Genomic DNA, 26,257 nt, shown 5'->3' with positions numbered 1-26,257 from the left:
CTGATCAGAACAAATATATGTGATCTACACACAGTTGACTGTACACAGTTTGTCTGTCTGACAGGGGGATCATGACTGTTAAATGCGGTGGACATTTCCAAGGCAGTCACAAATGACCTGGGTGAGGAGACATCAGGGCATACACCCCCTTGGACTGAGCAAAGCCATCTGACTATATCCCTCACTCAGCCATCATTTATAAAGCACCCAAATAGGAGTCCCCAGTACTATCATTGTAGGGGTCACTTAGTGGCCTATTGATGGTACACATACTCAACATAGGAACATCCACCTCCAATAGCTGATCTGTAAGCAGCAGTGTTCAATAGGCTGAGTCCTGTGTCCTCTAGTGCTTGGAATCCATTTAACCATGATACAAGTGAATATTGACTGCCTGTGACTTACAATGTTGGCTGATGCCTGCAAAGTGTGAACACTCATGGAGTCTGTGATTTATGTCAATATCCTACAAGAGGGTAGGGATGAACAAATGCCTGTTGACATAGTAATGGCCATAAACTGCATGCAAATATATATGTAGCATCATTTCCATCACTAACACCAATGTACAGTACCTGGTAAGCAGCACATCAATTGCAACATGTGATGTACATACTCAGAGGTGAAAGAACTGGGCACACAGACCTGGCCACACAGGTTTACACCTTATGTGCCTGAGATCACCATGTCTGTCCCATGGTATGACAGGAATCATGTGTCATAGCTGAGGGCACAATCACCCATAATTTACATATTCATAACCTCCATGTACTCTCCCCTCAGCATGTCAATATCTGTATGCAATGGCAATTTGGTAATGGACCTTTCTAAGCAGTACTGGCACTTGCACACAACAGTATGGTCCCTCACAAGGGAATTTCACATCTTCAGCATGTGCTCAATGAGGATCATCTGAAATTAGTGTCATTGTAGCCTTTGACATATAGACTACTCAGAGGTGATCTCTGCCTTGCATAGAGGGCAATGTGTGACTGTGCTTGATTGTAAATGCTGCATATCTGTAAGTGGCATACTACATGGATTAATCACTATAGGACATTAACCTAGAATGTGACATTAATAATACATGCTGGTGGGAGAGATTTGTCTAGCAGACTTTAACCCACCTTTGAAACAGAACCCTGGCTAATGGCAGGCAGAGCATGTCAGTGCTTCTCAGCTGATGCCAGCTATATTACTGGCTGGGTGACTGTCATTTCACCACAGGGCTTCTGCCTGTGTCCTTCTTGGACTGGGGCAATCTGTGATGATCATGTAAATAAGAGTATACAGTTGTCTATGATTATGATGGCTGTATGGCCATTATGCTTGTGAGGTTCAAACATCCTATGGTTGCATAAGCTGATGTAAATTCCTCTAACAGCCACACACACACACACAAACCTGGCTCCATTGAGGATAGCACCACTTCTAATTACTGCTTACAGGGCATGGCATGGCACACATATATTGCAAGTTGGCTGTATGTAGATTAGCTAAATCAAAAAATAGCAGTTAATGAATTCATCATAAAGAAAGAAATGATTATAAAAATAATAGAATAATAATCATAAATTTCACAGAGAATAACATTTAATATATAAAATTTTATTGATAGAAGAGCTCACACAATGCTCATCAATGTTATACACAGAATTAGATACTCACTAACTACACTAATAAATTATTAAACAACTTATATAAAAATAAAAATAAATAAATATAAAACATAAAATAAATAAAATACATAATAATTTATAATATATACATATTCAATTATATTATCCACCATCATACTATATAATGTTAATGAGTAGTAAAGTCTTAATCAAGGTCAACACTTTAAAATAATTCAAAATAAAAATCTTTTTTAAAAATATAAAGAAATTTAGCTACAGCTCTTCTCTACTGAGCTCAATACCGCATTGAGGCCTGGATGGATGTAATGAATACAAAAGTCTCAAGCCTCTCAGTCCACTATAGTGGATAGAGCTAACCATAGTAGCCCCCCATGAAGAAAGTATCAGAGAATTGGTATTGGTAATGTAAAAGAGCGGCCTCATGAATGTTGTCTGATGTTGGCTGAGCTGTCTAAATGTTAGATCAGTTCTTAATTGCATTCTCATATGAATCTGATAATAAAATTATTATAATATATTTTTATGTCAAATTTTATGATTTTTATTTTTATATTATTATATTTATTTTTATATAAATTAATTAGTTAGTAGAGTTATTCATCTGTTGTATAGTTAGAGTTTTTAATTTATGAGTGAATTTTACATGGAGACATTTTATTTGTTCTATTTTTGATTCATTTAGCATCTATTAATTATTAATTATTTTAGTGTCCATTTAGTCCAGACTGATATATATATATTTTCTATGTTTATATATGTTTTATCTATTTTTGTCTTTTTTAGTTTTTCCTTTTTGGTTTTTATTTTTATAATAAAAGCAATGTTATTATCTATTATCTGAATTTCTGATTAAGCTAAGCATTGTTATGTAGCCTTGTGAACTGAAAAACTGAAAATAAAAATATGCTAAATATTACGTTATTGGTTTCTGCTGGCACAAGGAGTCTGTAGATTTTGTTTTTTGATTTAGCCGTTTTTTTTTATATTTGGTTTCATCTGTATGTAGATTAGAACATTTACCTATGTAAAGGTAAACACTATAGATCACAGTACGTGATGTATGCAACACACCTCATGTCTGATAATACTGTCGGTTTAGGACATATTATGCTTGATGACTTGATGCAGGCCACGTTATGGTCAAGCATTTGGAGGGCCACATCACCTGCTAAAACTAAAATTCTGCAAAGCCCTACTTACTGTGGTGATCATATTTATGTCATATGGACATACACACATGCACCAAGTAGCCTACAGTGAAATTAGAACCCTAACCTCTCTAGTCTTACACATTAGAGATCACAGTACGTATTGTATTCACTACGATTTAAGTCAGATGCTATAATGGCAGCTGGTAGTCTTAAGGTAGATGACATCATATACCCCTTGTAGAAGAGGGCAGTTTGGAATCCAGCAACAACTTACAGGGCCCAAAAGTGCATAACCATTACAGTTTCATAGCCAGTGAGGGCTTTTCAGTTGTTTGGCTATGTATTCACAGACATATATGCATCACGTGGTCTGTAGTGAGCTTAGAACCCCTATCTATCCAGTCTTACACACTATAGATCACAGTACTTATCACAAACACTATGGCTGATGTCTGTTTTATATGTGATTGCAGGCAGACTACTTGTGGATTACACAAACTAGGCTTGTATTGACCAGCATCTATGGCCTGCAGAGTGATTTTGCTTCATACTGTTATCTGCATCTAGTATCCTAGCAGTGAGATAACTATTATTATCCTAGCTTTTTGTCTACAGTTACCAGTTTGGCCATATATGGCTGTTTCCATTTGGATGGGGAAGCCTGGGAGCAAGGACAATGTGCCCTGTCCATGCATGTGTAACATTATACATTACACTTCCTGCTCACCTGTTGCTGTCTATGTGGTGACACCCTGCAGTCACAGGGTCTGTAGGTAAGTGTATTATGTACTGTTGAGCCCTTTGAGCAACATTATAGATGTGTGATAGAGCAGCATTACTCACCAGTATTAGGGTATGTAGGACGATACAGACATCCACACATATATTTATGTATATAACAAGGATGTATATATAAATGCAGCTCTGTGTGTGTGTGTGTGTGTGTGTGTGTGTGTGTGTGTGTGTGTGTGTGTGTGTGTGTGTGTTTGTGATATGTATATGTGTTATGTAGATATATGGGGAGAGACTGAGATTTATGTTTTTATATATGTATATAGCTATAATATATATATATATATATATATATATATATATATATATATATATATATATATATATATATATATATATGTGGGCGGCCATGGTGGTGCAGCAGTTAGCGTTGCTGCCTCACAGCAAGAGGTTTTCTGGTTTGATTCTCAGCTGGGGTGCCTTCTGTGCAGAGTCTGCATGTTCTCCCTGTGGCTGCGTGGGTTTCCTCCCACATCCCAAAGACATGCAGTAGGTGGATTGGACACTCTAAATTGGCCCTAGGTGTGAGTGTGTGCATGTGTGTGCCTTCTGTGGAAGGTTGGGCGCCGGGCTGGCAACTCAACACTGTAAAACTCCACTGCCAATCATGAGCGGACAGATGATCCACTGTGGTGACCCTAACAGGGAAAAGCTGAAAGAAGAAGAAGAAGATATAGCTATGTATATAGGTATATACCTATTTGAAAATATATAGAGATACATATACTATGTATGTCAGAGAGAGAGACAGTGACAGATGGATATGTATACATACATGTATGTATATATAGACATATCTATACATAACACGTCATTCTGATCAAGGGCCAACAAGACTGTGCTCAGTTTAACTCAATGTATGGGCATGCCCGGTTGGACTGTCAGTACTTATAAAGTGACTTCAGGCCACACCTACCTGCACTCCAGTCCGGAATTTTTTGTGTTACGGACACTGACATCTGTCCCAGTTTCTGCAGTACTGCACTTTACTCAAAATGTCCATGCCATTCTCCAGCTGTCTGATGTAATTAATATGTGACAGAGGTTCATAATGTTCACCACACATAGACTGATGGTCTGTGACAATACCAACATAATAATACATCATATGCGTAAGATGTGGATATCTCCAGATTTGAACCATCAATGGCATCACCCATGCTAACTTCCCTAGTCCACTGAGCCACACATGCTGCCAGCCAGAGAGTAGTCATTCATCACAAAATCAACCACATACATATGTATGTTGTTACTCCTGTGTTAAGTGAGACATACCATGTATGCTCAATTTCTATGTTACTGGCCTGAGTTTGCTTGGACTGCTGATATACCATTAATGACCTACTGTTAAAGTGGTTATATGGGGAAACTGCTGTGGTGGGTGTGGGAGAGCAACACCACATGTTCTGCTGGGATACACAGCAGTCCAACTATCATGTGACCCCACTGTTTAACATCTCCTTGACTAATGTAGTCCATATTCCAACCATGAGGCCTAGTGAATATTAAGGAACACATACTAGTGGACTAGGTAACTGTAGTCCAGTGAGGATGTTACTTGTGTCCAAATAGCCCACTATATTTACTTTCATAAATGCAGCAAATCCATACATACAATAGCATATTATAATAATCCTTACAAGTAGTGTATAGGGTAGGGACTTGCCTTGCAAATGCCACAGTTGATAGAACTGTAGTTCAGGACTGACTCTGTCTACTGAAAGCAGTACACAGTCAATACATGGAGAGGTCCAGGTTGTGTGGGTTGCCTGGCATCAATTTTACTATATGTACATGAGTAGGAGTAAGGTGTCAGTCTCTAGGGCTCTAGGTTGTCAGTGAATGTACTATGCATTGTCTCTTAGCCAAAGCCAGGGCATACTGGGCACGCCTATGTCTGCCTGCAGTGCATCATCAAGGGGTTCCTTCTCTGAGTCCTCCTGTGACTGTGGCTGTGGTGACCTAGGCAGTGGTGGGGGGGGTGTATTCTTTCCCTTTGCTAATCCTGCTGCAGCTGTTTCCACAATATCATATTGTGTAGCATAGCACATACTGTGAACATATATACACATGTGGCTGGAGAGTACTGCGGGGCTCCACCAGATATATCAAGGCACTGGAACTGTGATTTCAGAAGCCCAAATGCACACTCTGTGATGTTGCTAGTTTGTGCGTGTGCCTCATTATGGCATTCTTCAGTGGGTGGGTGTTTCTGATGGGTGCCATCATACATGGTTCCAGGGCGTAGCCAGCATCCCTCAGTAAATGGCCATGTGGGATGTTCCCTTATCATTTGAAACTACACACTTTAGAGCCCAGCCATGTTGGTAACAGCACTAATGCACCATTGTAGTGAACCAACCCACAGTCCTGCAATACATTTCTGTCACATCTAATTAATTTGTTTTTTTCCAAAATTTTTTTTTTAATTTTTCTATAAAGCATGTTTGTGCACTGTAGCGCACCATGTAATCATGGCCAGATTATTAAAAAAAATTAATTTATTTCCTTTAATTTTTCTGACATACATTCACTCATATGTGTATGTGGTATGATATTTCTGTCCAAATATCTACATTTTTTTACAACCCCTTTTGTCTGTCTACACCCCTGTACATAGCATTTTTCCATGTATACTACAGACACTGACATAAGGTCTGAAGAGATGCCTATTTGCTTGCTGGATCACTTCTACCTACCTCATTTGCATGACATTCACCTACTTATGAGGTGATTTGCATGCCACAGACATTTTCTTGTTGGCACGTGCATGCGCGCTGCTCAGCAGTACTTACTGAATCGAAAAATGTTTGCGGCCGTGTAAGCAATTAGGTGCGATGCCTACATGGAAAAAAAATGTGTAGGCTTTATTAAATCCCCCCCATGTGTTTTTTTTCTTGATTGGAGGCATTGTGAATATTGTGAATATGCTGGGTACTAATTGCATCTTATTTATCAGTGGACTCATTAATTACGACACGATGGATTCAATTTAAGATGAAGCGAGAGAGACTTGAAAACAGTGACATCTGTGAAGATTTCCTACTGCAGGATAGGTGCTTGCAAAGAAGAGAGAAATTTAAATGTGTTATAAGTTAAAATATATTAAAGTTGCAGGTTATATTAGACAGTTAACACTAAAACTGCTATTATGTTTAGGTACTATTAGTGTGTTGGAAATATCAGATAACTGCTGCATATACTGTTCAGATGTTGAAATGATACCTTGGAATCTGAGCATACAGGGCAAGGTAACATAAAGAAGTTTGTGTTTATATTTGTGAGTGAATGCAACACTGTCAGCAGTAAGAAGCTTGGAAATTTAAAATAAAAGCAGGCCTGGTAAGAATGGTAGGGACAATGTGAGTTTGATATTAAGTTGTTAGCATGGAAGTTGAATTTCAGAGGAAAATTACATGTTACGAAAATGAGAAATGACGATTACATATTTAGTCATTTGTATGAAGAATGCTAAGGGGGGATTTGGGAAATTTTACTAGCAGCTATATATACAAAGGGAATGGCTGAATATGGATTCAAAGAGCAGAGGTGAGTATAGTTTGTAGAAGCTAAGAGAAGATTTGATAGGAAAACTGAATGCTGTAGAGGTCGTTCAGTAGAGGAGCAGAAGTAATGCTGGATGTCCAGATGGTTATACTACAGATTTCTGTAAAGGGGTGAAGGAACAGCTAATAGAAGAATTAAAAATATATTTAATGAATTTACTGTTAGGGGGATGCATGATTCTAAATAAGTGGTTTCTGTGATGGTTCTCAATAAATTTAAGTGGGAGGACTTTACTTTGCAATGCAATTGAAAAGATATTTGATAGGGTGGTGATGGTGTGGTTAGAGGTATTTTTGGGATGGCTTTAAGGATAGTTAAAGTGGGATTTTTGAAAAGGAATTTCATCTTCATTTCAGTGTTGAACACAATAATTCCAAATCCACAAAAGCAGCCAAAAAGAACGCTAAATCGCAAAACAAACTCCAAAAGTAAAAATCGTTGACAGACACAGCACAAAGGTAAAACCAGGATTTATTCCAGACACGAATCACTCCAAAATTCCACCACAAGTGAGCGCTTTCATCTCCTAACATCGGAGATTTCTTCAGACTGGTGGTGAAGCAAAAGCAATACACTTATATATCATTCTAAAATCAATTAAAACATCAATTGAAACATAATAATTAATAATGAGATCAAGAACATCATTAGAAATAATTGGGCCATCTTCAAAGGTAATAAGGATCTCCTACAGAAACTAGGAGATGAACCCAGATTTGTGCAGAAGAGAGCTAAGAATTTTAAAGATTTTTTTCAAACCAAGTTAAATAAATGTAAGGTAATGGAAGAAAGAAAAGGCATGTTTAAATGTTTCAATTGTAATTATTGTCAATTTTTATACACAGAAAGTAATGAAATATTATTAGGAAAAACTATAGTTAAGGTTCCGGGCAAATTTACTTGTAAGTCCAAAAATGTAGTTTATTTATTAGTATGTTTAGAATGCATGTGCTTCTATATTGGTAGAACAAGTAGAGAATTATATAGAAGGATATATGAGCATCACTATGCAATAGGTAGGGGGATGCAAAAAGTGCAATGGCTAAACATTATATAGATAGCAAATGCAAAAATAATTTTAAATGCTTAGTTATTGATGCAATTCATCCTAAAGGTATAAACATTAACATTGAAGAAGAGTTGGGTTGGCTTGAATACTGCTGGCAAGTCAGATTAAATGCATGTTTTTACCCTGGACTAAACAATAGAGAAGAATTCATTATGTATCTAAAAAGAAAGGGGCTTAAGCATTAGCTTTAGTATTCTTGTCTTTTTAATTAACTAATTCCAATTTATGGGTTAATTATGTTTCAATTGATGTTTTAATTGATTTTAGAATGATATATAAGTGTATTGCTTTTGCTTCACCACCAGTCTGAAGAAATCTCCGATGTTAGGAGATGAAAGCGTTCACTTGTGGTGGAATTTTGGAGTGATTCGTGTCTGGAATAAATCCTGGTTTTACCTTTGTGCTGGGTCTGTCAACGCTTTTTACTTTTGGAGTTTGAACACAATAATATTGTAGGGGGACAGAAAGATTAAGAGAGTGATGTTAATGAATACACAGAAGGTGTTTGGTAGTGTGTAATGAAAGTTTATGCTGAGTATTTTCAAACAAGTGGTAGGGGAAGTGCGATGACTGAAGTAGAGAAAGTACTACAGAAGAGGCTCTGGGTAAAGACTCTTGTTAAGGGGAGAGTGGCAAAAAAAATCTGAGTTGAAAAATGTGTGAGGCAAGATCTTCTGTCATTAGGTTATGATAGAAAGTTTTCTGTAGCAGTGGAGGAGTGAAGTAAGAAAGTAAAGCAAGGGGCTATTGAGATGGAGAATTTACTCTTTTGGAAAGAATTATATGGTCTTGTTAGAGAATGTAGAAAGAGATTCCAGATGTGCTGTACATTTTTGTAAAGTTTGATGAAGAATCAGGTCAACATTTTCATTTACAGAAGCTAATAGTGGCTGAGGATGGAAGAAATGTAAAGGTTTTGCCATGGGCTGGAGATGGCAGATGTGTTTAGAATTGAAGGTATATGGCTCAACAAAGGAGGTGCATATCAAGAGCTGTGCAGTCCTAAGAGAAGAGTATACTATTTGCTGACTATGTGGACAACTAGGATGCAAATGTTGAAGGAGAGAACAGAGAAGGCAAGAGGCATAATTCTGCTACATGAGATATATCTGACAAGACGTACTGGGATAAGCCCATAGGGTGAGTGAGTCAGTGAGTGAGTGAGTGAGTAAGGCTCAGCAATTATGTAATAGGTTTGTATGGAAAGGTATTTAGATTTAATAATGTACAGGAAGGAAGAGTAGGTTAAAAGGAAGCAATCAGAAGAGGTAGGAGAGATAGGGATAGGACTCTTTGGGAAGATATGTGATGAATGCTAATGTGGCACAAACTTTAAGGGATATGAATATAGCAGTTTAAGATGGGTAAAGAAATGGGAGGAAGATAATTAGGAAATGGGGAGATATTTTAAGGAGATAGAACTGGACATGCATGAAATGAATAAAACTTTTATAGATATGATGATGTATAGGACATGCCACTAGTTCTGTGTTTTTATTTTAATTTATTTAGCTATTTAACATTTGCTTAATGGGAAAGTCTGACTGAAACAAGCCAATTTTCAGTGGAGACCCGGGAGAAATGCTTCAGATGTATGTTTTTGTAATGAGGGAGAAAACCAGTGCACCCAGAGGAAACCCACACAAATGCAGAGAGATCATGCAGGCTCCACACAGAAGGTACCCCAGCCAAGAATCAAACAGGGGAACCTCTTGCTGTAAGGAGACAATGCAAACTGCTGCAGCACTGCACTGTCCAATTCTGTTTATGGAAGAAGTACTAAAGATAGATAAGGAAGGTCTGTACAAATGATGGAAAGGATATAAAGAAGATTAAAATGTTATTAATTAATGGAGGTGAACATGGAGCTATGGTATTTAAGGACTTTAAGGATGTGATGTATGGGTTTCAAGCAGCTAGGGGAGTTGAGGTATATGACAGTGATTGCATGAATTACACGCTCATTAATATGAAGAGGATTCTGGAAGAAGTAGGGGAAAGGAAGAAACCAGGGGTATTGTATTCAGTTAGAGAGTGGGAAAGGTAATAAAGGAAAGAACAGTTGTAATTTACAAATCTTTATGGGAGGTGAAAGCAAGAGTAGCATAAGGTAAGGGAGTATTGAGAGAAGGAGAATACAGTGTGGTTAGACACTGAGGTTTTGGAGGAGGCATGGATGGTTGCTAGGAAGTTGACTATGTGAGCTGGTGGGGATATTCACCAGTATTTGGTGCAGGTATGGTATAGAAGTCCTGTAATGGGAAATATGGAAGGTTGGTGGTCAGAAGATAGATGTTGAAGGTGTAGAGTAACACTACCAGACCAGTTGCATCTGTGTTACAGTTGTATGAAGGTGAAGGATGTGTGCCAAATGATAAAGGGAATATAGAAAAGAAGTGCAGGAAAAGAGGAAAAACACAGAGGGTTTTGCTTTTATGGAGTAGAGATAGCTTCAAAAAATGGAAGCTGGAAGAGAGAATAGAAAGGCAGATGGTGTCATGGAGATTAAATGAGTAATAGCTAAAAGTCAGAAAAGAGGTGAGAGTGTGGAGTTTGGGGAAGGGGAGATGTTGAGAGAAGGTAAGGAAAATTGGGCTGAGATAAAAAAAATTCAGATGATTAAGACAGATAGCAGCTAGATGGGAGATAAGCAGGACTGATAAAGATGCAGCAGCAGGAAGTATGAAAAGAGATGTGGTGTTAAAGTGAATAGGAGGAAAAGAAGAGGTGGAATTCAAGTAAAGAGCAGGAAGGAGTGAAGTGTGGTAGGGCAACATCATAAGGGTACAGTAGACAAAAGATGAAGGATAAATCTGACTTGTAGATAATGTTTTTTCGTTGCATTAAAGTGGAGTATTGATAATATGGGAAAGTATGATGAATTGTCTTTGATGAATGGATTTTAAAAATGTGTTTAATGTTTTATATAAACATATGTTTTTACTCATTCGTGATAGGGACTATGATGAAGAACTAAGATAAATTTTATGCATGGGTTTCTGTACTGGTTTAAAGGACTTGCAGTATGTTTTATGGAATATATTATATGTATTGCATGAATATGATGTAAAAAATCAATAAAAGTGATGAAGGAAAAACTAAGTCAGCCCTATGTGAGATGGTAGTATATACTCCCCACACACTCTTAACTTATGTAACTATACTGCAGGTCACAGTACTTTGGGGGCAGGGGAAAAATACTACAACGTGAAAGTATCTGTTATGGGAAGGTCCAGCATAGTGAGTTTGCACTTGATTATACATTAGGTTTCCAGTTATGAGAGCTAAATGCATTTTCATCTGAGGATAAGAAAAAAAGGGATGGCATGAATGGGTTAAAACAATTTTAAAGGAAGCTGAAATGTCATAAAACCTGAGAGAAAGAAAATGCTGGAAGGAGAGTGTGATCATGCCAGGTGAAGGATACAGAATTCACTCTAAACATTAGATACTCATTTTAATGATGAGTATATGAAAAATAAAACAAGTGCTCAATGAAATAGGTCCACGTAGTCTAACAAGAAAGTTGGGGATTTATTTGTTTTTGGGTTAGAGCACTGATCTCTACAGACCTTTTTCAGACTCAGCTCAGGAGTGGTGTCAGGTTAAGTGACTTGTTCAGAGTCACACAGTTAGGTAATGAATGCTGAGAGAATCAAACCTTACACCACTAGAACACAGGAAATCGCTCCTTAATTCTCTAGGCCAACTGCCAAACAGAGTTAGGTACTAGGCTAAGAAAAGGGGCATTGAAGGGACAACAGAAAGGTACTAGATTTAATATAATGCAGTGGAGCTAGAGTCATCTCCATTCACCCATTTCTTAGTCCACTTCAGAAAGGAAATCACAAACAGTGCTGAGAAATATTAATGAGGCAAATTCCAACTTTGTTGCTTGTAAAATGTATAACTTTTACGAGACTTGTGACAGATTAAAAAGTAATTAATTGATCAGGGTGTAGGGTGAAGGAACATGGCACAGCATTCTTTAGACACAAAAAACATTTAATTTTACTCACAAGATTATCATTTCCATTATAGGTATGCATCTCAGAGCATCAGTGCTGAAAGTCCATTCATGCATCTATAATCCTCTAAGTCTCAGTTTTGAACAGGGGCAGCTTGTGCTATAGGACTGCAGGACTGCAGGCCCCTTCAGCTGTGGAAAAGGAAAAAACAAAAAAAAAAAACAAATTGGTGATTCTCAGAACATTTCAGAACTTCTGCGCATGTGCACTCGGCAATCCTGGAACTCAGAGGGGATCCAGACTGCTGCAACAGCAGTCCGGAGTAGGAAAAAGGCATCTCGGTACTCTGATGCCCAGAATTCTATGCAGTGATGACTGCATAGAATGGAAGAGATCTGGACTGCAACATCTGCAGGCTGGAGCCTGCTCTCTTGCGGAGAAGGAGGACATGCTTATGCAAGACTTGGGAGAAGGATGACCTGAAGCTGCTGCTACTACTGGGGGAACGACTGTTTGCTGGATGTGCTGCTGCTACTACTGGGGGAAGGACTGTTTACTGGACTTGCTGATGCTACTGGGAAGGACATGTTATTGAAGCTGCTGCAGACGAAAAGCATGGACACCAGGTACTATTGAAGCAAGCACACAGTGTGTGTGTGTGTGTGTGTGTGTGTGTGTGTGTGTGTGTGTGTGTGTGTGTGTGTGTGTGTGTGTGTGTGTATGTGTGTGTGTGTCTATGTGCAAAATGCCCCGTTTGATATATGCTGGTGGCTAGAGGGAACTCAGATGGTGGTAGCTCAGGCTTGAACCTTGTACCTTGGGTGCAGGTAGCAACAGCCTGAATTCCCTACCCACCACCATCTGTGAAAACTTTGCAGATTTTTGACTCATATTTTTGTTCTGTTCTGTTCCTCATAAAATCTGTGGATTTTTAATTCAGTACATAGCTGATGGTTCAGTGGTAGCACTGTTGCATCACAGCTAGAGGTTCTATGGGTTGATTCTTGACTAGGGTGCCTTTTGTGGGTTTGCTCTGATGTCCTCCCATGTTACAAAGGCATGTGTCTGAAGTGCTTCTCTCTGGACCTCTGCTGAAAATTGGCTTTTGTTCCAAGTCAGACTTTCCTGGTTAACAAATGTTAAATAAATAAAAATGACAGGCATTTGAATTTCAGACTTCATATTCTTCAGAAACTACATGGTAGCACAAAACCTTTTATTCTAGCAATTTTTTTAAGTTTATAAGATGAATATTTAAATGTGTCTCTATATTTGGGACTGTATTCCACCATTATTGGCTTTGTCCAGGTTATTTTTTCTAAGGTCGAGAGGCATGGTGAGAACTGAATTCATTGAATATGTTTGGGGGCTGTATTCTCACATTACTGGCTTTGTCCAGGTGTTTTGTGCTAAGAGGCTGACAGCTATGGTGAGAACTGAATTCACTGAATATGTTTGGAGGCTATATTCCTCCATTACTGGCTTTGTCCAGGTGTTTTGTGCTAAGAGGTTGACAGCTATAGTGAGAACTGAATTCACTAAATGGTAGCCATTTAAGTTTCAGTCTTCCTCTCTTTTACAAAACAGCTGATTTGGCATAGTGGTATGTTGCTATGTTTTGCACAGGGTCTTGGGTTCAAGATGTGGTAGTGAAATGGATGGTAGTAACACAGCATTTTATTCTAGCAACTTTCCAAGATTATACAAGCAATGTTTAAAATATGTTCCGTTTTTTGGGCTTTTGTTTTGCCCCCCCCCCCAATAAATGATGGCTTTTTCCAGATTTCTTGTGCTGCAAAGTTGAGAGATACAGCCAAGTGTCTAGATGATTTTACAAAGAGCTGAGATCTGCAGGGGTAGAGAAGTTTAGTGCTGCTTGTGCTGTGACTGCTTGCAGTGTTAATAGCACAACAGGTAGTGTACTTGTTTTTGATGCAGAAGGCTGTGCATTCTACTCCCACAATATGCAGGTGCATTGCTGGTACTGTGTTGTAAAGTGGGTGTGGATGCTGCAGTCCTTTCTGGTGACGATACCTAGCAACTATGAAGCTGTTATCAGTTTGCCATCCATTCCCTACTGCGATATTACTAGCTTATCATTTTTTAATGTAACATAGGCAATTTATTTCTCAAGGGCAACAGGCACTTTATTTGTAGATGAACCAATGAAATATAAAGTTGTTTGCTAGCAGCAGCCTTTTCATTAGTTTCAGATCTCTTTAATGTGGAATTGTTTAGATGACATTTACTTCTTCAGAGATTGTGCATACTTACTGATACTGGTGTATTGTTGAAGTTTGAGTAGACTTTTATGATGGAAATGTTCTAAACTGGACAGTTTTGCCATTATTGGTGCATGCATTTTGTTTCATTGTTTACTGGAAAAAATGCTAAAAACAACAAATTTAAAATGCTAACAACTGTACTGTATTATGCAAGGAATATCATTTAATACAATCAGGAAGTCGTACCAAAGAACACAAGTATGTTTCGTATGCAAGAAGCCTATGACTTGAAAACAGCCAAAAGTTAATCTTTGTCTGCCACTGGCAAAATGTATTTTCTTTGAATGTGGGTTTCAATGCTGTTTCAATGAATGTGAGTTTCAAGGGCAGAGAATTTTAATGCTAAGTCTATTTTCATTGTGAAACTGCATTGCTTTATTTAGCATGTCTATTAGTGTTTGTGCTGTAAAATGCAAAATAAAACTTTCAAATGAAATCCAAATCATCACAGAAGTAAAGCAGCATGCACATTACAGTTGTTTGTCTTTTCGGCTTTTCCTGTTTAGGGGGTTGCCACAGTGGAACCCCGGTCTGCTAATGATTGGCAGTAGATTTTTATGGTGCCAAGTTGCCAGCCCGACACCCAACCTTCAGCGAAGGCACACCCATTCATGCATGTCTTTCGGAGGCCACTCAACCATGGGGAGGACATGCAGACTCCACACAGAAGGCACTCCAGCCAAGAATCAAACAGGAGAACCTCTTGCTGTGAGGCAACAATGCTACCACTGTACCAGCACGGCTTTACAGTGTTTATGGTAAATGGGGTGAAAAAGCCAAGTAATGGGACATTGAAATGGCTGCAGTGGGTAGGCTCCATTCGACCATGATTTTGTGAGGGGGGAAGGGCAGCAAACTCAAAGACAGCCCTGGCTGAACTATACCTCTCAACTGTCCAGCTTTTTGCAGAATGAATAGATTTTTGCTTCTTGTTTTTGGTTTGTTCCTCATAAAATTTGCAGTTTTCTGTCAAATCATTTAGGAATGAAGTCACTAAATAATGACAGACATTGAGTTTCAGACTTCATAACCTTCAGAAGAATGCATGCTAAAGCAAGACCTGTTATTCATAAGTGCATAGGTTCATAGGTTCATAGGTAGGTACAAAGCTATCTGCCCTAGGACATTTATAAGCCCAGCCAGAATGTGTTGGCTTTCGCCACCCTTTTAGACTAGATTCCCAAGCCTTTGTCCAGCAGGGCCATAGAAGTGATCCCAGGAGTAAACTTATGACTTCCCATCCACTCATCAAGATTTCTCTTGAAGAGGGTCAGTGAGGGGTTCTGCCTAACATGAACCGGGATTCTTTTCCAGAGCGAGGGAAGCCTCTGGGATATGAATCTATCCCTCCAGCATGTCCTATTTATTGTTGTGCTGAGGTTTAAGTCCATGGAGCATGTTGCTCTAATGGATTTGGCTTTCTTGAGGTGGAGCATGTCCATCAATTCTAGGTTAGACATGGCCTTGTATGTCAGGCAGAGATTTTTAATTAAGTTTATACAAGAAATTTTTTTAGTACTGTTTGTATGTTCCCCCAATATATTTGGCCTTGTCCAGATTTTCTGCATTAAGCGGTTGAGAGGTAAATGCAAATAAATCACTTTATAGAATACGTAATATCCAAACCTCTAAACTGTCCCCAATTCTGGCTCAAAATGTTGCTCTCCCTCTAATAATCTCTCCGCAAAATAGCAATTTTGAAAGAAAACGTGGAGGGTTTACAATTATAAATAACTGTGGTGATCAGAGTTATAGATTACTTTTATTTCAGAAATGCATGTAGATTCTCTTATTTTGTCAGCTGTTCAAGTTAACAATACTAATATTAAAAAAGTGTCCCTTTGACAGGTTCCCAGCAGTATTGTGTGGCAATTTTATATTTTTGCATTACATTTTTGGTCTGCTTTTCATAAAATTGTGGTTTTCTGGCAAATTAGTGGCAAATCATTAAAGATTGAAGTTAGAACATAATGACAGACATTTGAGTTTCAGATTTCATACCATTCATACTAATGCAAGGCAAGAAGCAGTTATGCAGTGCAAGTGTACAGAGTATTCCCCCATCCAAGGTAGACGCAAGTACGACAGTGGCTTTTCATCTGTCCTTGATTTTGCAAAATGTTCTGGTTTTCTGTCATATTTTTATACTGTTGATTTATGCTTCGTATTATTCAGAAAATGCATGCTGTTACAGTGCCCTGTTGCTCTGTATTTAACTAGTAATGCTTTAATGACCATCAGATAAGCTTGTCTGAGTTTGTACAATGCAAGTAAGCTTTAATAAGCATATTGTTAAAGAATTACCAACATTGAAAAAGCCTTTTTGTTGTTGCCATGCAGAGACTATTTACATACATCACTTCCCTATGTCACTCAATGGGTTGCCAACTGGCCTACTGACAGAACCCACACTGTAAAAATAGCTGACTCCAAATGCAGCTCCAGACAAGTGACAAGTGGAGTACCTCAGGGTTCAGTCCTGGGACCACTCTTGTTTGGCATCTACTTCTCTGAAGTACATTCCAACACTAAGGGACTCTGGTTAACAAAGTTCGCAGATGACTGCAAACTGGGAGCCATTATTGAATCCCCAAATGATGTCGATACTCTACAAAAGGGCCTTACAGAAACAGATGCTTAGTGCCAGAGCCATGGGCTCAAGCTCAATGCCAAGAAATGTATAGTTATCCCCTTTGGGAAAAAAACATGTACCCGTGAATTACCACATAGGTGGCACTACACTAAACACTGAAAGTATGATAAGAGACTTAGGGACACAGGTGGACAGTGGGCTCACCTTCAATAACCACATCTCCACAAATGTCAGGAAATCCTTCTATGTGGCACACCTCATCACTAAGGGCTTTTCATCCAGAAAAAAGGAGGTCATTGTCCCACTGTACTCATCCCTCATTAGACCCATTATAGAATACAACACCTCATTTGGTATGTACCTCTGAAGACATCTGCAACAACTGGAAAGGCCACACAAATATCTCACTAAAAGAATCACAGGCCTAAAGCAGATGCCCTATGCTGACTGCTTTAAAAAACTCCAGCTATACTCTGTCACATATCATCTACTCCAAGGCAATCTCTGCTTAATATACAAGGCCATGTCAAACCCAGAGCTGTTGGACATGCTACACTTAAAGAAATCCCAGTCCCTCAGAGCCACATGCTCCAGGGATCTAAACCTTATCATCACAATAAACAAAACATGCTGGAGGGATAGGTTCCTGACCCAGAGATTCCCCAAACTCTGGAATAGACTGCCCATACATGTCAAGCAAAGTGCCTCTTTGGCCCTCTTCAAAAGGAACCTTGATGATTAGATGGGAGAAAGGAAATACACTCTGGGGATCACGTCAGTCGCCCTGCTAGACAGGGGTCCAGGGAAGTAAATAGTGTGGGAAGAAATAGCCAGGGAATTGTTATGGCTAGGCTTGTATAGGCTCTAGGGCTGATAGCCTAGTACCAACCTATGAACCTATGAACATAACTAGATAACTTATAAGCCTTAGGTATTAAAATGCATATGACAGTATTTGTAATAAAGGACATGATTACAGTATTTTCAGAAGCTCATTACATTTGTTGGAGACTTGCAGTCATCTTTGCAGGCTTTACCCATAAACTAAACAGAATGCCAATCTATCACGTGTGAATCATAACCTGTGCAGTAATCCTTTCAGCAATATATCTTGAGCTAGTTTTCTGTTTGCTGTTCAGTTTTTTACTTTGATCATGTTTTCCCCATGAAACAAGTAGATAGTTGTTGTCAGGCAGTAGGTCTTTTTTGGATAAAAATCATTTTTACAAGTGGGGGTATCACAGAGATTGCTACTTTCATCATGTAACTTGGTAATTTTATAAAGCTGAATATAAATTATAATTAGAACTGCAGTGCAAGGAAAAGTGGTTTGAGTTAAGTGCTGCTTGTTTTTTTTTATACTTGATTTTGACTGGCATGCCAGTAATGTATTTAAAAAGTAATTTATTTTTTCATGCCTCACAACCTTTTTGTTTCCATCTAGATATTAAGTAAGCCATCATGTAGCCAATGCACTGAAATATTTTTTCTTCTACACTTCATTTTGTCTTGATGGGGCTCTCGTAATGACGGTTTGGCACCAAGGGCAGCGTATTTCATTAAAGTTCCAGTTGTTGTGGTTTTAAACATAGCTCTGCCCCTTTCTAGTTGGCCACAGCCCCTTACCATTGGCCCCACCCATTCAGCTGTCTCCTGCAGCCTCTCTTTGATTTTAAGTCACCAGCCGCCACTGTTGCACATGGGGTCAGGGTATTAAACTATCAGTGACCATCATCTAGAGTAAATTATTTAAGGAATGGTGATTGAAATGATTATTGTAATCCTACTGCATAAACATTGCAGTAAATTATTTGACAGAATAAAGTTCATTATGTCAAAGTCATGGAAAGACTTATCATGGAATTAATCAATCAGACATAAGCAACTTCCAAACACTGGAACTGCCTCAGTTTGGATTAATCAAGGGTAGGTCATACTTACTCAATCTGGTGGATTTTTTGAAAAGGTCACCAAAGCAATGGATGAGGGCAAAGAAGTACACACTTCATACCTCGATCTGCCCAAAGTTTTTGACACAATTCCCCACTCAGGCATGTCAGAAAAGCTAAATGAAATAGGAGTAAACCCTTACATTACCCACTGCAATGCCAATTGGCTCGCAAATAGGATGCAGATAATCAAAATAGGGAAGTTACCTCCACAAAGAGACCAGTCACCAGTGGAGTCCTCCCAGGTTCTGTGCTGAGACCTTCCCTGTTTGGCATCTACTTTGTTTCAAGTAAAACTAATACCAAAGTTTTCTAGCTAAGTCTGCAGATGCTTGCAAGCTAAGATCAGTCACTGAATCTCCAAATGACTTAGCCATCCTGCAGGAATGTTTGTTCCAAATACATTACTGGTCAGAAATCATGGACTGAAACTAAATGCCAAAAAATGCATTGCTGTATCCTTTGGGATGTCATTGACCCCACAGAACTACCACATTGACAATATGGCCTTAAATGCTGGCCCAGTTGTTCAGGATTTGAGAGCTTATTGGACAGTGACTTGACTTTTGACCAACATGTGGCTATTGTCCCTGTCCCCTTCAATAAACACATCACACAGAATGTTTGACAACCTTTTTTAAACTACCATAAACATAACTTTGTTAACCAATATTTATTATTACAACTGAAACAGAGTATAGTTGATATTAATTGCAACATAAACATCCATGTAATGTTACCCAGGCCAGCATGACCTCACTCATCCTGACCCTGTAAGCAGCGTCCAAACCTCCACTCGCTTACTTTGCTTATGAAGCAGCATCCCATTGCTCACTTCATTTCCCACTTATTGAATTAAACATCCAATCAAAAAAGCAACGTCCTTACCTCCGCTCTGTTATCTTACTTATCAAGCAGCATCCAACTGCTCACTTTCCTTTCCCAATTCATTGAAATGAACATCCAACACCAGAGGGGGAACAGAAGATGGCAAGCCTGCCCCTCTTCTCCGGCCACAAGTCTCACTTGGCTGTTTCCCTTCCTTCATACCAAACTTTCAACAAAACCTTCCAAACAAACCTGACTGTACATTAATAGTTGAGCCAAACACCATTCTGTGTACTCCCTCCTCTCTGACCAAACTGGATCCTTGTCATAAACCTACATAGCCCTATCCTATAAATACCCAAAGCAGACAGTTGCCTAAACAGTTGTAATCAAACTGATGATCCTTATCCAACACAAAATACCACTACCCTTGTATAACCCCTGTAAAACAAACATATCTTCACTTATCCTACTTCCCCTAGCCACTTTGTAATTATTCCAGATCATTACCTGCAAATGTACCCCCAAAACGCTAAGATACAAATACCATCTTAAACAAAGCAAGCCCAACTATGCGTCATCCTACTTACCCCAGTGTCCTTTGCCAGCCAAATGCCATAATAATGACCAAAATGAAATCTCCTATTCTAAAATATCAGTTTAATAGTAATCCAACACTATACCCACTGTCTATAAGGCAAACCTCTAATGACCACAATAGCTTCTGCTAACTGGCGAACCACCCACTTAATGACTTCAATACATCCATAAAGCCAATGCCCCCTGAACTGTAACCCACCGAACCTCCATTTTCCTAACAACTCCTGCAACACAACTTATCTTGTCAATAGACATGGACTGCCAATATTCCCACTGTCACTTACCCCAACCCTTCAAACATACAGACCACTGTCCAAGATTTAGTAAAGTGACATAACATTGTCACCTGTGCAACTGTACTAATCAGAGCCAACTCCACCCTTGTCCTGAAGTTTTTTTTTTAAATCATAAAAACCTTGACTTTCATTTACCAACAACAAAAGCAAAACACACACCACAATGCCTTGCTCACACCTTCGCACTCTTGCATTAACGAAAACCTGTTCCTCACACATACCCAATACAGACACCTACCTTGCCATGCTCTGTCTATCCCTTCATCTAGCCTTAAAAGGGGACCCAGATCATGTAATCCTTCTGATTGTCCACCTGCAGATGCCAAATTGAATAAATAACGATGCTAAAATGTCAAAGTAGCACCAACCACTGAGCTTTCCATCTGCATAGCCTTTTCAATAGAAAACTGAAACCCAGCTACCATGCCCACAAAATCAGACCCAACGTCACATTGTCACAACTCCACCCCCACCATGGTAAACCCCAAACTCCTCAGAAACACTCCCCAAACCTGCTCTACCCTGCCACTGATGTACCTCAGCCTCACCTGCCTCCACACTACTCTCAAACTGCACCAACTCTGACATGCCTTAATGAGCACCTAATAATTATATTAATAATTATATTATATTATATTATATTATACTATAGTATTATACAGCCAAACTGGAGGCTAAGCTCTCTCAACCCAAGACTGGATCAGACAGTCAAGAGGAGAAGGGAAATACTTGCATCACACCACCAGTCTCACATAGACCCATTAAAACAGCACCGGAAAAAAACACACATAAATACATGAAAACATACTCGGAGGCTCTAAATAAAAATCTGCAAAACCAACAGAGACCTCCAAAGCAAACATCCAAGCAACCTCCACCCCACAACACAAACTATAAAACACATACTTTACAAAACCTGTGTGCCATGCAATCACAGCCCTTAAGGCAAAATAACATACCCAACATACTAATAATAGGTGACTCTATAGTCAGGCACACTGACGTCCCACTCACTAGTCTGAATAAGGAGAAGGTTACTGTTAGCTGCCTGTTGGGTGCCAGGATCTGCCACATAACACAACCACTCAAGGCACTCCAGAACAAGTACAAATATGACTCTGTCATTGTCCATGTTGGTGTGAATGACCTGAGCCGTACCTCCCTGGACTACATGAAAAGAGGCATGGAAGAGCTCTCTGATTACGTAGCCCAGTCTGGTATGACCCTGACCCTGAGTAGCATCCTGCCCTCACCAAGAATGATACCATGGTATAAAAAAAAAAATCTCGATTTCAGCAATTGGCTAAGTTGCTGGTGTCATTTAAAGGGGATCCAGTGTCTGTCTGCCTGGGATGACATGTTCGACAAGCCACGCTGCTTCGCTAGAGATGGTTTGCACCTGTCACCCTTAGGCTTTTGAATACTGGCCAAGGCTCTTGCCACTCCCATAATGCCTTTTTTAGGCAAGGCTCAAAATACAAACCCACCGCCGTAAATAGCACAAGTAACAAAAAACTGAGGGTAATGCTACTCAATGCCAGAAGTCTAAACCTCAAAATGCACACTCTCGAGGCACTCCTCAGTATGGAGAAAATTGATATATGTGCAGTAAAAGAAACCTGGTTTAAGGCTCCAGAGAGCACCCCAGCACTACCAGGCTACAACTCACACCATACATTTCGGCCACAGAACCCAAACTGAAATACAAAAGGCGGGGGCGTATCCATATTCATCAAGGATACCCACACCTCCAGGTTACTGGCACAGCACGATGCTTCAGAGATTATCCATGTGCAACTAACAACAGGCAAAACTGCAATTCAAATTGTAGCTTGCTACAAATCACCCACCATGTCACAGGACCCCCATTCCGTATTTCTGGAAACACTGGGAAACATAAAGGTCCTACCAAACACTATAATATTGGGTGATTTAAAGTACCCAAACATTAACTGGGAGAACTACTGAAGTACTAACTCCCTTGCCCAACATTTCCTAGAATCTATAAATTCAAATGCCCTGGTTCAACTGGTCAACACTCCTACCAGAGGTGACAACATATTGGACCTGGTCATCACCAACATGGGCGACTGGTGTTCAACACCATAGGTCAACCCCTCGCTGGTTAGATCTGACCATAAACAATTCATTTTGGATTTCCACATTATGGCCCCACCCCCAGACAAGGAAACCACCACTTTCAAAAGCAAATTCACGTTACTTAAGACCAAGGTGGAAAGCTTCAAAGCCCCCATGCTGAAGGATAACCCTGTCCAAGCTGCAAAATCCTTTAGTAATTCATTCTACGGGCACCTACAAGAATGCATGGATCATGTCATCCCAAGCAAAACCAAGACTCACTCCTCCAAGAAAAGTAAACCAGTCTGATGGACTCCTGCCATAAACAAGCTATACAACAGAAGGAGGAAACTAGTACAGAAAACAGCAAAATCCCAAGAAGGAAAGACATCCCTGATCAGTATCAGCAAGAAACTACAATCCCTCATAAAATCATCCAAGGCGACCTTTGAAAGAAAAATTGCCAAGGACTCCAAAGATAACCACAAGGCATTCTTTAGCTATGTCAAGAATCTAAGTGGCAATGCTCAGATCTGCTTGGAGTTAGTACAGAATGGCACAAAATACACTGAACCGACTGATATCACCAACATCCTGGCAGACAGGTTCAGTTCAAACTTCACCCCCTCTCACCCCCAAAAGGGCCCATAACCATACCAGAAGAATGTAGTGTCCCTGAAATCACAGACATTCAGGTTAAAACAGCCCTCTCCAAAGTCAAAAACACAGCATCAATGGGACCGGACGGTGTCCCAGGCTGTGTCCTACATGAGCTCAAAAACAAGCTAACCCCTTACCTAAACACACTGTTCAAACTCAGCCTCTCGACAGGCTATGTATGCATAGAGTGGTGCACAGCAACAGTTATTCCACTCCTCAAAGGTGGAGCCACAACAGACCCCGGGAACTATCACCCAATAAGCCTGACTAGCTTGGTCTGCAAGGCTATGGAGCACATCATCATGGAACTCATTAACAGAGACATTGGGAACCTCCAAACACTGGATCCTACCCAGTTCGGCTTTGCTAAGGGCAGATCATGCCTCCTAAACCTGGTGGACTTCTTTGAGACAGTTACCAAGACTATAGACGAGGGAAAGGTGGTACACACAGCCTACCTAGACCTCGCTAAGGCCTTTGACACCATTTCCCATTCTGGTAATATAGACTAGCTCACCAGTCTGAACATAAACTCCTATGTTACAGGATGGGTTGCCAACTGGCTCATAGACAGAACCCACATGGTGAAAGTTGTGGGAGCTAGGTCCGACTCCAAACTGGTTACAAGTGGCGTTCCCCAGGGCTCAGTCCTAGGACCCCTCCTGTTCAGTATATACTTCTCAGAGGTACAGACAAGCACAGGAGGACTATGGCTGACCAAGTTTACAGACGTCTCCAAACTAGGGGCTATAACTGACTCTCCGGCTGACACAGACATCCTCCAAAAGGGTCTCACTGAGACGGATACCTGGAGTCAAAATCATGGTCTCAAGCTAAATGCCAAAAAGTGCATAGTCATCCCCTTTGGAAAAAACAAAGTACCCACAAACTACCAGATAGGTGGTAGTCCCCTAAATATGGAAGATGTAATAAGGGATCTGGGGACCCAAGTAGATAGTAATCTCACCTTTGATAATCACATTGCCACAGTGGTTATAAAATCCTTCTACATGGCCATCCTAATCACAAAAGGGTTTGTATCCAGATCAAAAGAGGTCATTGTGCCCCTCTACTCATCACTCATCAGACCCATCATAGAGTACAGCGACCCATTTGGGATGTACCTTACAAGACACCTGCAACAGCTGGAAAGACCACAGAAGTACCTCACCAAGAGGATCACTGGCCTCAAACAGATGCCTTATGCAGCTCGACTGAAGAAACTCCAGCTGTACTCAGTTGCATACCGCCTACTCAGAGGTGATCTTTGCCTAACATTCAAGACCATGTACAACCCAGAATTGATGTACATGCTCCACCTAAAGAAAACCTTATCCCCTCGAGCCACATGCTCTAGGGATTTAAACCTTACCACAACAATAAATAGGACATGCTAGAGGTATAGATTCCTGTCCCAGAGACTTCCCATGCTTTGGAACAAGATTCCAATCTGCATTAGGCAGAACTTCTTGCTAACACTCTTCAAGAGAAACCTTGGCGAGTGGATGGGAAACAGAAAGTTTACCCCGGGGATCACTTCAGTGGATCTGCTGGACAAAGACACAGGGAACTAATCTAAGGGGGCGGCAAAAGCCAACACATTCTGGCTAGGCTTATAAATGCCTTCGGGCAGATAGCCTAGTACCTACCTATGAACATATGAACCTATAAAGTTTGTTTACCTGTGACCTCATTGCACACCATTCTGGTGACTGGCACATCCAGTGCAGTCAAATCCATCACCTTCCAAATCCACCTACTGATGCCCATTCTGCTGTCACCCATCTGCAACCTCATTATGCACCACTCCAGCGTCTGAAATATCCACCACAGTAGCATCCATCAGCTCTCAAGTTCACTTCCTTTAGGCCACCAACTGATGTCCATTCTGCACTTACCCATCTGCAAAAGAAAAGACAACTGTAAGTCCTGTGCACACACTGACCAAAACTTCTTAATGACAGTAGGCACTCATGAGCTGCTTCACTCTGTAAGCAGCTCTATACCAACATGTACCCAGCAATGAAATTTAAGGTAAATAAAAAAAACAAAACACACACAGAGTAAAACACCTCCATAAACTAGCCATACTTCTCAAGTGTTCCCCGTGTTAATCAACATTCTTCATGTGGGGTCATAAAAATTCATGTTCTGTGACGTTCTGTATTTAAAAGCCTGCCACACATCATGTGTCAACAAAGTAAACTGATACCAGTGGTAAATTGAATTGAATCAGATTATTTCATTAATCGGCATATTATATAAATAAAATTATCACCTTCTAACCATCCTATGCCCCTCTTACAGTTTCTATATAGCCATTAGTAAGTGTTCAGTATTCTAACCTTTCATTCCACCTTGTAAGTGGCAGCATTCTTCATCTTGCAATGGAAGGAGAAAGAATCAGGATAAAGAAAATTATTATCCACTCCATAGTTCTGACAATACAGCAGATTATGGAGCATGTGACAGCATCCATGTTAAAGGTGAATGCTTTACTAACATTACCCCTATAACATTACCCTTGCAGGGACCATATCAGAAACCGTTGTGCTAAGAAAGTGATGGAAAATTGAAAAAGTGCTCCATCTCTATCATAGGTTCACCAAATGCAACCCCCTTCATCCCTATGAGCTCTGTGACCCCCCTCCCCAACTTAGATGGTACTCAAACCCCTTGCATCTATACAGCAAATATCATTATATCACCCCTTACTGCCTACTTTAAGCTAGCTGTCCAGTCTGGGGATTCTGTTGTAAAGTCTGGATACTGTAAGTAGC

Source organism: Protopterus annectens, chromosome 4.part0, assembly GCF_019279795.1.
Source record: "Protopterus annectens isolate FY-2018-M chromosome 4.part0, PAN1.0, whole genome shotgun sequence".
Lineage (NCBI taxonomy): Eukaryota > Metazoa > Chordata > Ceratodontiformes > Protopteridae > Protopterus > Protopterus annectens.
The sequence above is the reverse complement of the archived record's forward strand: the minus strand, read 5'-3'. Positions refer to the sequence as shown.